The sequence below is a fragment of the Podarcis pityusensis genome, assembly GCF_964106645.2.
Source record: "Podarcis pityusensis genome assembly, chromosome: 6".
In the NCBI taxonomy this organism is placed as follows: Eukaryota; Metazoa; Chordata; class Lepidosauria; order Squamata; family Lacertidae; genus Podarcis; species Podarcis pityusensis.
In genome coordinates, this window is record NC_138030.1 from 43,344,136 (window position 1) to 43,359,707 (window position 15,572).

The 15,572-nt window shown below is 45.7% G+C and overlaps 1 protein-coding gene across 1 annotated transcript in view; it reads right to left on the reverse strand.

Annotated features, from left to right (window-relative positions):
* PRICKLE4 (prickle planar cell polarity protein 4) overlaps positions 1–13,802 on the reverse strand; it is a 31,570-nt gene extending 17,768 nt beyond the window's left edge. Inside the window, exon 1 of the mRNA XM_081010119.1 lies at positions 13,618–13,802. The gene's annotated coding sequence lies outside the window, so the exon portion shown is untranslated. The remainder of the gene's footprint in view (positions 1–13,617) is intronic.
* Positions 13,803–15,572: the final 1,770 nt, after the last annotated feature.

Sequence of the window (15,572 nt, forward strand, 5' to 3'; positions counted from 1 at the left end):
GAAGCACACTGGGCAACTAGGCACCTGAAGGAGCGAACTGCAGCTTAGAGAATGGAAGAGCCAAGCTGCAAACCTTCAGCTTCAGCCTCAAACTGAAATCCCTTGGCCTAATAAGCAGGCTGTTATTTTTCTCGGGTCTAGCCACACATGCCTGTCGTTGGCTCAGAGCTGCCTCTTCCAATGTAATTAGTGCAGAGAGCTCGGGTTATGCTGCTGCGCACTTGGGTCAATAATTAACTCAGCAAATTAGCTAGCAAACAGGAGGGAAAACAAAAACTTCAGATTTTGCTGGTTCCCAGCACCTTACTTCCCAGAATGTAGTAGTAGCACAGATAACTTAGGAGTTTCCAGAAGAGTAGTCATGTTAGGCTGCATATACACACATCCCCTAAACAATCCTGGGAACTGTTTGCCCCACCAGAGCTACACTTCAGCACCCTTAAGCTACAGTTCCCAGGATTCTTGGGGACAGGGAATATGTTTTAGATGTATGACATTTTAACAGCCAAAGTCTCGTAGAAAAAACAACAGTCTTGTGGCACCCATAAAGACCAACATATCTACTACAGTAGATTTGTTTTGTGAACCACAGTCTGCTCCACCAGACTGCATGAAGCAAAAGCCTAAAATGTAACCCCACCAGGGCACTTTCTAAGATGGCCATATTGAATAAAGGAACTTTGAAGGGAAGAGAAACTTCAGCAGCAAACCACTGAAATACATTTTATCAGACAATTAAATTCTACCAGCTGTGGCTGTAATCAAGACCGGTCACCATGCTGTTTTTGTTAACTAGTTTACCAATGCCAGCATCACCAATAGTGCTTTGTTGACTGATGACCCTAAGAATTTTGCTTTCAGGTAATTTCCAGTGTCTGTTCTTTTTGTGTTTAATTTCTCTCTGATCTCACTCCTCTACATCCCCCCTCCACTTGCTAATTTAGGATTACACTTCATTCATCTGATGAAAAAAACACAAATTACGTCATAATACAGTTGTTAATCTTTAAAGTGCTAGCTAAGGAATAAAAGGCATGGGAAACTGCTCTTTTTCTGGATTCCAAGAAATAACCATGTTAAGGTTTGTCTAGCTGTATATCACATCTCTCTCCAAGTCCAGTACATTTTAACATGTAAAAACGAAGCCCGGCTTGATTTCACCAGGAGGGCATTATCATGCAAAGAAGGTGGTGTAATCATGCAGGTGAGAAGAACCTTGCACCACAAAATGCATATTCAACAGGCATTCAAGAGATGCAATCTTGCTCAGCAAATTGTTGAGAGATTTGAATAGAATAAAAACCTCACTTATCTCCCTACATCTGTTTTGCTTCAAAGCTTTTTCAGTTATGAATTCAGGACATTACAGTACATAACGCCCATTCTCTCTGCAAGTGGATTTCTGCAGGATGGGGCCTTGGATCAAAACTAAAAGCTCCATACACCTTGACCACCCACAAAACATGAAGGCAACTGTTGACTTAGTACAATTGTCACATGACAGTCACTTGAGACAGCTTTCAGTTGACAGCTTTTTTTACGCAGCATCTGTAATGCGTACAACAGGTTGCCAGGTGGATCACTGCCATTGTGTGAAGAGAGTCCATGTCGTGAGCAAGGGGGATCCACACTTGAAACAGCTTGCACATTGTAATCATAACATACGGGTAAGACCAGCCTTGCTACCCTGGGTCCTCACCTATAAATACCATCATGGGTCCAAAAGAAAAAAATACAAATTAAAAGAACAATTTTAAACAGCTTGTGCTTTCCCCCACCATAGTTTATGGTATTTGAATAGCTGGAAGGGGAAATAATTGCCGTATTTTTTGCTCTATAACACGCCCCGACCATAATACGCACATAGTTTTTAGAGGAGGAAAACAAGAAAAAAATATTCTAAATGAAACAGTGGATGTATGATTTTTGTGGTTTATGCTGTGGCCACAGACATGTGATCTGACGGTGAGTTTGAGGTAGCCCAATGCAAAAATCCTGAGGATCCATGTGGATCCATACTTTGTAACCACGTTTTTGCACCACTGCAGCCCCAGGCAACAGTGGGTGCGTGATTTTTTTGGTGCAAGCTGTAGCCATGGACATGCTATGTGATCTGATGGTGAATTTGGGGTGACCCAGTGCAAAAATCCTGAGGATCCATGTGGATCCGTGCTTTGTAACCACGTTTTAAGTGGGGAGGGAAGGAAAAGCACTCAAGGGACAAGGAACACGTGTGGGGTGGGTGGAGAAGGATGCTGTTAATAATGCAGAAGAGGGGTATAAGAGGAGAAGCAAGCAGGCTCTGCTTCTCTCCCTCCTCCCCGGCTCGCTGAAAAACTTTGCTGCTATTTAGCCAGCTGAGTGGGGAGGAGAGAGGGACAGAGAGCCTGCTTGCTTTAAAGGAGCCAACCGGACAGGAGCCGCTTACACTCGTGTAAGTGGCTCCTCTCCTGCTTTGCTCCTTTAAAGCAAGCAGGCTCTCTGTCCCTCTCTCCTCCCCACTCAGTGGCTCTTCTCCCGCTTTGCTGTTTCAAAGCGAGCCACGGAGGAGGGAAGGAAGGGGAACCATGGATCCTCTGCTCACGACTGCAGCAGATCCCCCCGCCATCCGTAGGCATTTGCTCCATAACACGCACAGACATTTCCCCTTACTTTCTAGGAGGAAAAAAGTGAGCGTTATGGTGCAAAAAATACAGTAATCTCTAACAGTCCTAGAACACCATTAGTGAATAATTCCTAGCTGGGAGGACCATCCCTATTGTAACGCCCCATGACAGGATACTTAACAAAGGATGCTTTACTGGACTGGAGCTCAGCCAGCACTGGACTGGGATTCAGCGGGTCACATATATGATGAATTATTACACCTGTTTTAAGCACACCCCATCCATTCTCTCATGGAAAAGTAGGTTGACTGAGCAATGGAAAAACCCAAGCTTTCCCACCTTCCACTTGGTCAGAAGTGGCAATGACATCTGCACTACCTGCTTTGCTTATGGCTCGGGTGGTCTCCAGCAGCGCCATAAAGCTAGAAAGCTTTAGTAGCACTCGTTAAAAACAGACATTCTGAAAACTGTGTGCTATGGTGATGAGAGAACGAGATGCTGTGAGAGATAAATCAGTCAAAACAAGGGGTCTCGAGAGACCCAAGTACCTACCTAAGAGGTTATCAGTTTCCTGCCTATTATTTATTGCTGGGGCCTGGTCTTTTTCCAAGCAGTTTGTTGCAGGGGCATGGTGATTCAACCATGCCTCTACCATCAGGTGTACCTGCTCATTCAGACACTCATGATGCAGGCACGTAGCAGATTAATCCAGCCTCAGAGAAGATGGCCCTATATCATTGTTCTTCAAGTCAAAAGTAATGCCTACAACAGGAACTCATACAGAAACAATGCTGAGGGTGGATAACCTTTATTCTTATACAGGCACGACCATTTTAGATGCATCAAACTGACGCGTAATTGCAGACACACGGGTTGGACCCGGAGGAAGGAAGAACAGGGGCAAAATGGGATGGGGAGGGCACTTATACAAGCTATGCCGATGCACACAGGGTACAGGAACGGAACCCCTGCACAGAATGGTTGTCGCCTGTATAATCTAAAATAAATCTTCTGCAATGTAAGGGTGAAATGTGCCTTCAATTTTAATTCAGGGGTGGCTGGGGAGAAAGTGTAACTCATCAAAAATGTTGTGAACCCACAACACGAAGCTGAAAAAATAAACAAAACTGTGTTACCATCTGGCTTAAACTGGCAACTATCCTTCCGTGAGAATTAATCCTTTCATGTGCTTCTAACTCAGTGGTTTTATGTGACTAATCAATCAGGCCGGCTGTTGGCTGTTGACAATTCTTTGTAATCAGTCCTGGTAATTAGTAAATTCCATCCTGCCTACCAGCTCAAAGGGAATGGCTTCCTTTACTAAACTTACTCCTTTTCCCACTTTACATCCCATCTTCCTTTCAAAATGAAAACCCAAAACAGCCACCACCACCAAAAGTACATTAAAAAACCAAACAAACCATATGAACAGTATAAAGAGAAACTGTTATTTTATGGAAGTAATTAGCACATATCTTCTTTCACCATGTCCTCCCACTCCACTTCCAAATTACTTCCACCCCCATCACCAAATTTAATATCCATCTATAGGATTTTCCAGGACAGCCTATGCTCAGAGGAAACAATGCTGAAGACAATGAACTTATTAAAAATAAGTCTGATTAGAAACCTGTAAGCCAAACACTGGAATAACAGGATTGGAGCAGCAAGCAGAGGCAGTGCTGCTCCAAGACACAATTAAGAACAATCCTGGCCACCATTCAAGGCACCCCAAAGTGCCACAGCACACTGGTTGTAAACCACTGTCTTAAAAAGCTATTACACAAATCTATGGTGCGACTGCATTTGAAATACTGTATACATTTCTGGTTATCTCACCCAGAAAGCATCTTTATAGAGTTGGAAAGGTTCAGAAAATAGCAACCAAACTGATCAAGGAGATGAAGAAACTCTATCAGGAAAGGTTGCCCACCATATGGAGATTTTTAGTTAAGGCCGGTATGAGGTGATATGAAACAAGTGTAGAACATTAGGCACAGCACAGAGAAAGTGGACAGAGAAATTTTCTTCTTCTCCTCCCTTACACTGGAACTTGTGGACATCCAATGAAACCGAACATTGGACGATTCAGGTCAGAAAAGAATGTACGGTACTTCTTCACTCCCACAGGAGGCAGCGATGACCACCAACTTGGGACAGCTTTGAAAGAGGTAAAGGCTTCCAAGGGCTACCAACACAATGGCTATCTTCACGTTGAAGGCAGTATCCTTCTGACTGCGAGTGCCAGGTGTTGGAAACTGCAGGAGGGAAGAGTGCTCCTGCTCTCAGGTCACACTTGTGGGCTTCCCATAGACATCAGGTTGGCCACTGTGAGAAGAGAATTGCTGGGCTGGATGGTCCATTGGCCTGACCCAGCAAGCTCTTTTTACGACTTCATGAGTGGTGAACCTCTTAACTCATAGGCCAGGTCCAATCCCAAAGGCACTCCAAACCAAAGCAACAGTGTGAATAACACCGCAGCACCAGGTTGAGAGGAGAGGTTTAAACCTTTCCTGCCTGGCTCATTTCTGCAATGGGAAGGAAAACTGCACCCTCTGTTCTTCAAGTGATCTATCTAAAAGATCTTCTGCAATGATGGAGCCCTGGGCCAGGCAAGGGAAGTTTCAACAATGGTGAGGAAAATAACCCACCACACCTGCATTTCTCTGTTGATCTGCATTGCCCTTATTATAGAAGTATAACATGAAAATCCATTCTGTAGATTATCCATGCAAAATGGCGAGAATGTTCTTAAAAATATATATTTTTATTGATTTTCCAATATCGTTCCAATAGCAGCCTCATTATAACAACACCAATTTCATCCGATTAATGCAATTATTCATGTCTTCCTTCACCATGTCCTCCTACTCCACTTCCAAATTACTTCCACTCCTATCACCAGTGGTACCTCGGAAGTTGAACGGAATCCATTCCGGAAGTCCGTTTGACTTCCAAAATGTTTGGAAACCAAGCTCCTGCAGCCAATCAGAAGCCGTGGAAGCCCCGTCGGACGTTCGGGTTCCAAAGAACAAATTCAAATATCTTTAATACGGTCGATGACCAGCAAGCAATTTATAAAATAAAATATGACAATATAAGTACTATTGTACTACAGATAACAGTGGAGATATGGCCAAATCACAAAATTGGTACTTATGTTTATGGGGTTCCAAAGAACGTTTGCAAACTGGAACATTCACCTCTGGGTTTGCAACGTTCAGGAGCCAAAACAATCGACTTGCAAGGCGTTCGGGATACAAGGTACGACTGTATATAATTTAATTAAACTGCCCCCTCACATGCTAGAGTTGATGGCAAGAATGTTCTACTTTACTGTTTTGTAGCCTCCAATAAGAAAGCCTAACTTTAAATAAACCTCTGATGTACCTCATACTATTCCTGCCTACTAGAATACACAGGTATACCTGCCTCCCAGACCACAATGTGATTGGTCTTCTCTTGACAAGCAGCAAAGTCATATGCAACAAAAAATTACCATTGTCATCACATGAATACTTGGTACCTGGGGTAGACCTGGATTCACTGAATCAGAAGGAAGGAGGGATGGGAAAGAAGAGTAGAAACTGTGAGAAGTATCCCTGGACAAAACACACGGCAGGTGTTATTTCATATCTACAATCCCTAGCAGCACAAACATCCATAATGCATCACCAGAGAAAATTGTGCTCATGCTCACAATCTGCTGTGTTTTCCCATGACTCCCACCTAGTGCTATGAATCTAAGGCTGTGCTTCTGGCCCCCACTGTGTGGAAAGGAAAGGTTAATTTCCATCCTGACCTGCATTTGACTTTCAGAGCTGCAATGTGGCATGAGGCACCCCCCACGGCCGAAACATCATCCTGAAAACAATGTTTTCAGTTTACGGCTGTAATCAGCCTGGGTGTGGTATCAGCGTGGTCTTATCTGATGCCAAACTGCACCTCTTCAAAGAGGAACAAATTTTCCCCAAAGCAAATAGAACAGATTTGTATAAATCAGAAACAATAATGTTCTGCAATAAAAATAAAATAAAAAAAGAGAATTGTAGCTGAGATGGGGAAGCAGAGCGAATGCCAACTGGGGAACGGCTGCAAATCTTTTCATGATGAACCACAACTGACACCACACCTAGCAGGAAGAGGCTGAGGCTGCAGGGTAGACTAACACACCTCTGTGCTGGGATAGCATAATGAGGAAACTGTGGGTAAGAATCAGCATAAGGGGGAAACAACATGACATTCAAAATTACCATGAGACCTTGAAGTTGCAACACAACAGTAATAACCTCAAAAGCACTTTCTTATCTATGCAACCAGTTATCCAGGGATAACTGCTGCTGCAGCTGTTGGGGGGGGACTGCCATCTTCCCCACCCAGAGACTCCTGTTGTTGTTGTGGTGGCAGCAGCTGTTGGGGAGACTGCTGTCTCCCCCACTTGGAGGACTGCTGCTGCTGCTACAGAAGTGAAGAGAACTGCAGAGAGGACTGCAGAGACCAGGTCCCTGGGCAGGCAAGTGGGAACAGTTGCTGCCCCAGCTGGGCCTGGTCCAGCTGCTGGGGCAATGCTATAAAGCCTGCTTAGAGACATCTAGTTTGGTTGTCCTGGGGATTTAAACATCCATACCAACACGGCTTTACAAGGGGCCACTCAGAACTTCATGGAAAGCATGGCCTCCATGGGGCTGTCCCTGAATAGGTGTGGCCCAACTCATAGCCCTGGACATGCCTTACACCTGGGGTTCACCTCTATGGACATGGGTGATCTGACACTAAGTAAAAGTGAATCAAAAGAAGTGCCATTGTTGGATCACTTCCTGGTGCAACTGGACTTCTCTGTGACCCTTACCCTCTGCAGAGAGATGGGACCGATTCGGATGGTCCACCCCTGCCACTTAATGGATCCAAACGGTTTCCAAAGAGTGGTAAGGGATGTTTATTGCATGTTGATGGCCTTTCTGGTGATTTCCTGGTGGCCTGCTGGAATGTGGAGTTAACCAGGGCTATTGACTGTTTGGCTCCAAAGCTCCCTCCGATTTCATGGAGCCTGGAAGGCCCCGTTGCTTTCCCCAGAGCTGAGGGAGAGGAACCAATTGCTGAGATGGCTAAAGCACTGGTGAAGGAAAACTCATTCTGAATCAGACCAAACACAGGTTAGAGCTCAATGTCAAGCCTACCAAGTGACGATAGCGACAGCGAAGAAGACCTCCTTTGCCACCTCTATTGCATCTGCAGAAGACAGCAGCAGGAGACTCTTTCAGGTGGTCCGCAATCTAATGGAACCAACTTCACCATTGGGGTCTAGTGAGGACCCCAAGATCTCCTGCAATGATTTTGCAAAGTGTTTTACAGATAAAGTTGCTCAGATTTGGAAAGAGGTACCGTAGATTCCACCTTGGTAGTGGGGCCAGGGCAGGAGAGTGCTAGAGTCCTGTCTTGTCAAGTTGTGTGAGATCAATTCCAATCTGTTACCTCCAAGGATGCGGACAGGCTTCTTGGACAAGTGAAACTGACCACCTGTCTCCTTGATCCTTGTCCATCTTGGCTCATAAAAAGGAAGGGCTGGGCGATGAGCTCCACAGGGTGGTGAATGCCTCCCTCTGTGATGGTGTCTTCCCAGACCTGCTTAAAAGAAGCGGTTATTAAACCACTTCTTAAAAAAACATCTTTGGACCTGGCCAATATGGCCAACCAAATCTTCCATTCTTGGGTAAGATGATTGAGTGGGTGGTCACTGAATAACCCTAGGCATGCCTGGAGGATGTGGACTGCTTGAATCCCTTCCAATCGGGATTCAGGCCTCATCATCGGACTAAAACTGCCTTGGTTGTGCTGGTCGATGATCTCCAGTGGGCCAGGGACTGAGGTGGAAGCTGTTTCCTGGTCCTGCTGGATCTCTCAACGGTTTTTGACACCATTGATCATGACATCCTTCTGGACCGTCTAGAGGAGTTGGGAGCTGAGGGCACCGCTCCTTTCTCCTGGGCCGTGTCCAGAAATTGGTATTGGGGGATGAGTGTTCAGACCCCTGGGCTCTCACTTGTGGGGTGCCTCAGTGCTCTGTCCTCTCCCCAATGCTTTTAACATCTATATGAAGCTGCTGGGAGAGAGCATCAGGGGGGTTGGGCTGGGCGTTCATCAGTATGCAGATGATACCCAGCTCTACCTCTCCTTCAAATCTGAACCAGTGAAGGTCCTGTGTGAGTGTCTGGTGGCAGCTGGAGGATGGACGGCGGATAACAGATTGAGGTTGAATTCTGACTGCACAGTATTTGAGAGACAGAGCAGGCAGGCAGGTGTGGAGGACTCCCTGGTCCTGAATGGGGTAACTGTGCCCCTGAAGGACCAGGTGTGCAGCCTGGGAGTCATTTTGGATTCACAGCTGTCCATAGAGGTGCAGGTCAGTTCTGTGTCCAGGGCAGCTGTCTACCAGCTTCACCTGGTACACCGGCTGAGACCTTACCTGCCTGCAGACTGTCTCACCAGAGTGGTACGTGCTCTGGTTATCTCCCATTTGGACTACTGCAATGTGATCTACGTGGGGCTACCTTTGAAGGTGACCCAGAAACTACAACTAATCCAGAATGCGGCCGCTAGACTTGTGACTGGGAGTGGCTGACTGGACCATGTAATGCCGATCCTAAAGGATCTTCATTGGCTCCCAGTGCGTTTCCAAGCACAATTCAAAGTTTTGGTGCTGACCTTTAAAGCCCTAAACGGCATTGGCTCAGTATTCCTGAATGAGTGTCTCCACCCCCATCGTTCAGCCTGGGCACTGAGCTCCAGTGCCAAGGGCCTTCTGGCAGTTCCCTCACTGCAAGAAGCAAGGTTACAGGGAACCAGGCAGAGGGCCTTCTCAGTAGTGGTGCCCTCTCTGTAGAACACCCTCACTTCAGGTGTCAAGGAAATAAACAACTATCTGACTCTTAGAAGACATTTCAAGGCAGCCCTGTATCAGGAAGTTTTTAATGTTTGATGTTTTAGTATGTTCTGATGCAGTGAGGAAACCCAGCCATGGGTGGGGTATAAATAATAAAATTATTATTATTATTACAACTACTACAATAAATCAGATGAAACTTTTTGACAAAGAGCAACCACTCCCAACAATAGAAAAAACTTTGGACTCACTTCTTTTTCATGTTGTATTTTTCACTAAAAAAATAAGGTGGGATTCTCTCTTTGGGTGCCCCAAACTTAACCACTGATATTTAGAATACTCAGTGGACAGCAAAGGGGTATGCCTAGAATAGTCTGGAATTATTTGCTTGTGTGGATGGAAAATAGTATTCTGGATAACTACCTTGTGATAACAACCTCTGAATCTTGATTTTGTGAATTACCTACAGTGAACAATCATACACCTGCTACTGTTGATTGCAATGTCTGAAGGAACAATTACCATGTCTACAATACTTAGAACAGGACTTATTTCTGAGTAGGCATGGGATTGTATCTAAAGTGGTGCTACCTGATTCACTCCATAAACAAAATGATTTCTGCTTCAACAATGAAACTCACTCCTTTTCCTCTGCCTAACCCCCTAATCTGCTCTTGAGATTTCCTTAACACTCCAGAGCAGATTTGGGGAGGGCACAGGGTATTCATGGCAGGAGGAGAAAGGGAAGTGCTGTTGCACACACACAAATCCTTGCAGCCACGGAGTGAGTGAACAAGATCGCGCCCATGATTAGGATTGCACTATTAGTGGCTGATCTATATCATATAGTAGTACAGTATCCTCTTAGGGCTATACTGCTGATGACTACACGTAAGGGATTGTATTTTTGAATGCTTTCCCATGTAACCTCCTTGCATGAAGAAAATTAGCACATCAGGCAGAGGGCTAGATGGGAGCTTTTTCCATTGGAAAGTTAATTTGCAGGGAGTTTTGAAGAACACTTAAACTTCATGCACACATCCTATCTGCAGCCTAAAGATTGCCTCTAGCATTTAAAAGGGTTAATGCAGACTGATTCTAAACAGGTTTACTCAGAAATAAGTCTCACTTAGTTACTCATGACCAACATGGAATTACGTGTGCTTTGGATTGTGGGATTCCCCTTTCCACCAGTATCCTACAGGGGGGAAAGCCTCAATAGTTCTGAATTAGGGTTGTTAAATTTTAGCCTGGGCACTGGCTTTTTAATTCTGGGAAAAATTGTTTATTGGTTGCTCCCCCTGTGAATAATAGCACAAATCTCAGTTAGGAACAATCTGGCTGTGGGGAAGGGATTGACCTTGACGTTACAGAATTAACTGAGGAGCCTGATGTTAGTCCACTCTCCAACAGAAATCTCCCTAAAATATAATTGACATAGGTAATGTATACCAGTGGGACACATTATGCCCATGCTTAACCCGAGAAAGTGACCACTAGGGTTTACATCAGAAATGGAGAATCTTTTCCAGCAAAAGAGCCACAAGCCAGTAGTGGGTGGTGCCGGTAGTAGGTGGTGCCAGAAGCAAAAGATGGTGGAGCAATGAATGCAAATTAAACCTTTATACAATCCTTTCTGCTCTTCATCCAGGCAAGCAAGTAAGCAGTATGATCATACTTCCAAGAACATAATCCTGCCAGACAAAAACGCTTATGGAGGATGCAAAGCAGAGCCAGCAAGGGCTGGGGGAGTTTAGGGAGGGTGTGTGGCCTGCAGAGTCCCAAGGGCCAGATAGAGAGGCTTGGGGGGCACTTTTCACCCCCAGGTCTGATGTTCCCCACCCTAGTTTAGACTATAAACTTGTTTCATTGACAGGGCCCATTCTGGGAATATGTGACAAATCTGAAAAAGAACACCCCCTGAGCATGTGCAGAATGCAGTTAAAAGGGAAGTCGGAGTAAGCAGAGCCAGCCTTGCTTCCTTTATCTGAATTGAAGGGAAAGATTCCCAGGTTTTAAAACTTCAGGCAAGCTTAAACTAAAGCCCTGACAGCTCCTGTTTCCCTAAAGGAAGTATTAACTGTACTTCTTAAATTATCAGAATTCTTTTTGGTGCAATACAGAAAAACCTGGCAGACACACCAATCTGAGAGCCAGTGTGGTGTAGTGGTTAAGAGCGGTAGTCTCGTAATCTGGGGAACCGGGTTTGAGTCTCCGCTCCTCCACATGCAGCTGCTGGGTGACCTTGGGCCAGTCACACTTCTTTGAAGTCTCTCAGCCCCACTCACCTCACAGAGTGTTTGTTGTGGGGGAGGAAGGGAAAGGAGAATGTTAGCCGCTTTGAGACTCCTTAAAGGGAGTGAAAGGCGGGATATCAAATCCAAACTCTTCTTCTTCTTCTTCAATCTTGACATTATTTCAGGTCCCCTATCAGTGCTGCACCAGCAGATGCACCTATCAATAATGTAGATTGCCCAGGACAGATCACCATGCACCTGAATGCAAAGAGACTCAGCACTGTAGTCACAAATCTCAGCAGACCTCATACTCAAAACAACTACCTAACATTTACATACACCTGTCAATCTATTCATTATCTTCTCCAGATTTCATTTTAAACTCTGTAACAGAGAGAAAGTAGTTTCTAGGTCAACCTTTGCCAATCTAGTGCCCTCTATATATTTTGGACTGCAACTCCCATCATCCCCAACCTAGGACTGATAAGAGTTGTAGTCCAAAACATCTGGAGGGCACAAGGTTGGCAAAGGCTGCTTTAGGAATAAAAGGCTACAGGCTCACCTTTTGAAAGGGGCATATTTCACAAATGCACAAATTCTACATGGGTATATCCTCTGTACTGAAACTCACATGTACCTTATGTGTGTTCCAAGGCTGCAATATTCTGAAGTTACCAACCAGACAATGTGCAATCTATTAAAAAAAAAATGTACTCCAGCATCTTTGACTTTGCTGCAATGCACCCTGGGTCATACTTTTCAGATTGTGTGCTGCTGTCACACTAACTAACTTGTCTTCTACTGGTCTTATGCATACACATGTGGTGGATGCACAAGTTTTGCTCCATGCGCATGCTAGAGGAGGTTCCAGCTGGCAACATGTTTCTGTATATGCAATGAAACAGACATGGGCGCAGCCACACGTTAATAATGTAACTTGTACCTATGGAGCCACAAAGAGGGGAAAGATTTTGCATGTATTGTTATTTCTGTCCACAGGTGAGGGATAATGAAGAAATATTTCTTTCTCATCCAAATTATCATCATCTGGTTCTGTTTTCAGTAACTATCAAGGCAGGAAACATTTTTACAGGCCGCCTGTACACAGGTACACACTAACTTGCAACAAAAGATTTAGAAGAGGACTAAAGATGCAACCTGTAATCCCAAGTAAACAAAATGTGATATTTGTGACCAGTTAGGATCGAAACGTTATTCTTACTTATCAGGGTCAAAGTTCCATTGAGCGCCAAGGGAGCTCTTACTCCCATGTAAGGGTTGCAGCTTTACTGTAAATAGTTTGAAGCTTGCAACAACAATCTGGGGAAAATAAACATCAGCAGATGTCCCTTATTTTAAAAGGATTATCCCTTATCCCAGGCTGCCCCTTTCTCTCTCTCTCCAGACACAAGACCTCCAGGATGCTGGTGCAATCCAGAATCTGTCCAACAATTGCACTGGTTTTAAGAGAGCCTCATTACCCCCTTGTTACAGCACTTTGGTAAACCTGCACAGGACTGAACCACTTCATGCCCAGCCTCAAACCACGGCTCCCTCTAGCTCAGTACTGCCTACACTGACCGGCAGCTGTTCTCAACGGGGGGGGGGGGGTCTCCCCCAGGCCTACCTGGTGACGCCGGGGATTGACCCAACCAACCCCCCAGGCCCCTTCTGCCAGCAGAGCAGGTGCTCCTCCAACTAAGGAAGACTAACAAGCTTTCAGGTCGCAGGCTGCGTCTCCCGTCCCTTTCCTCTACCAGGAAACCAGCAGCCCAGCCCGCTGCTTCCCCCTCCCCACAGCCCCTAGGCTTCCCGGGGGGGGGGGCGCCGAGAGCGGCCCCTCAGGAAACCGCCCGCCTCCTCAGCGGAAAGACGCCCCGGACACCTTCATTACCTGCTGCTGCTGCTGCCGCCGCCGCCCTGGATTCCCCCCCGGGCTCGGCTCCTTCCTGAGGGAACGCAAGAGGCGGACGCAGCGGCAGGAGCCAGTCGCGCCCTCGACGCTGCTTTTTTTCTGGGGCGGAGGCGGCGAGGAGCTCTTTCCCCGCGCGCTCCACCTGCCTTGGCAACAGGAGTCCTCCCGGCTCAGCCCTCAGCGGTGGGAACTTCGAATGCCGGGGAGCGAAACGAAACCAGGGAAACGAAGGGTGTCCGGACTCCCCCCTCCCGCTCCTTTTCCTTTGCTGCGTCTTTTCCTCGCCCAGGAGACGGGCTCCTCTTCTGTGTCCGCCAGCGGGTCCTAATTACAGAGCTCTCTGTGCAGCCTCAGCCGGCGGAGGGAGCCAATGGCAGAGCAAGCCGAGCAGAAGGCAGAGCGCCTGCCCCTCCCTCTCCTCCCAGTTTTCCTTTGCTTTTATTTATGTTAGCTGCTTCCCCCAGTCGCCTTTCGAGGCTTGAACGCCTTCTCGAGATGGCTTCCGCTTGACAGCGAAAAGACAGTCCCACCAAGAGATAAATACGTAAACATGAAAGCTACAAGACGCCCTTCGGATCGCAACAAAGCAGCGGGTTTAAGCAAGCCCTGAAGTCCCAAGTAGCAGAAACTGACACCCGGCAAACGCTTCTTGCAGAAGCATGTACAATAATAAACACTTCAGTTAAAAGCCAGGGGAAGCAGAGGTCTTGGCTTTGTTTTTTAAAAACTTTTATCCAGAACAGTGGCTCTCAAAGGGTGTGCCAGGAGAGGGTAGCAAGTGTGGCAGGAAGGTTCAAGGGCAATCAAAGGAACATTTAAATATTTCAGTATACTATAACAGAGTATCAAAATATTTTTATTTCCAGAATATGGATAGATGCCTTTTCAAAATGAGAGCAAGAGCATCAAGTGATACTGAGGACGATCCTAGTTGCGCTTTTCCAATGTATTTCTTATCAATAAAAAAATTCAGTGTGGGAACCACGGATCTAGAACTTGGAAGTATTGTAGTCAGCTGTGTATCTCTTGGAAGGGAGTTCCATGGGATAGAAGCCACCAATGGGAAGGCCCCGTCTCTACGGCTGTGGTAGCTGCAGTGTGACTATAATTTGAGGATTCAGGATTCATCTTACTCCTATAACTGTAATGTTAGAAGGGCATGTAAGAAATCACATAAATAATAATAGTCCTGTGTGATAGGCCATGCTAAGTAAATATATATTGTATACATAAGCAGCAGTTCTTGCCCATAGATTGTTGCAGGAGGGGACACCCATATACAATATGGTGGGCCCAAGTAATCCTGGTGGCATCCCTTTTTCATTGTGCAATATATCATATGTCCCCTGTTTGCCAGTAATTAAAGGAATATGTACAGGGGCTCTATAGAATCCAAAAGTCCTGCATATTTTCTCAAGAATGTTGAGGCAGGCATTATACAGATACAGTTCCCACGAAACTCTTGCTTGCTAAAGAGTAATCTGCTATTTGGGTTCACTGTGAGGTTGGAAATTCAGCCTCGTTATCTCAGTTGCCCTCTCTTCTGGACTTTGTTCCATTACCCTGGTGGGCCTCTTTCCCCTTTGTGTATTTTTGGTATGATTAGTATTTCCCTCCAGCATTTCTTTGCTCAATAAGTTAAATGTCATTGTGTGAAAGAGACAAAGCTGAGAGTAAGCATTCAACAGTGCAATCCTATGCATATGCACTCAGAAGTCCCATTGAATTCAATGAGGTTTACACCTAAGAATGAGGGTTAGCAGTCTTTTGCAGCAAAAACAAATCTTCCTTGCAACTAGTCCACAAAAAGCTTATGGCTAATAAAATTTGCTTCTCTCTCAAGTGCCACAAGGCTCTCTGTTGTTCACCTAATGTGACCTGCACTACATCTGGCAAGCATTGGGAAGTGGATGAGCTCAAAGAGCTGCTCTTCC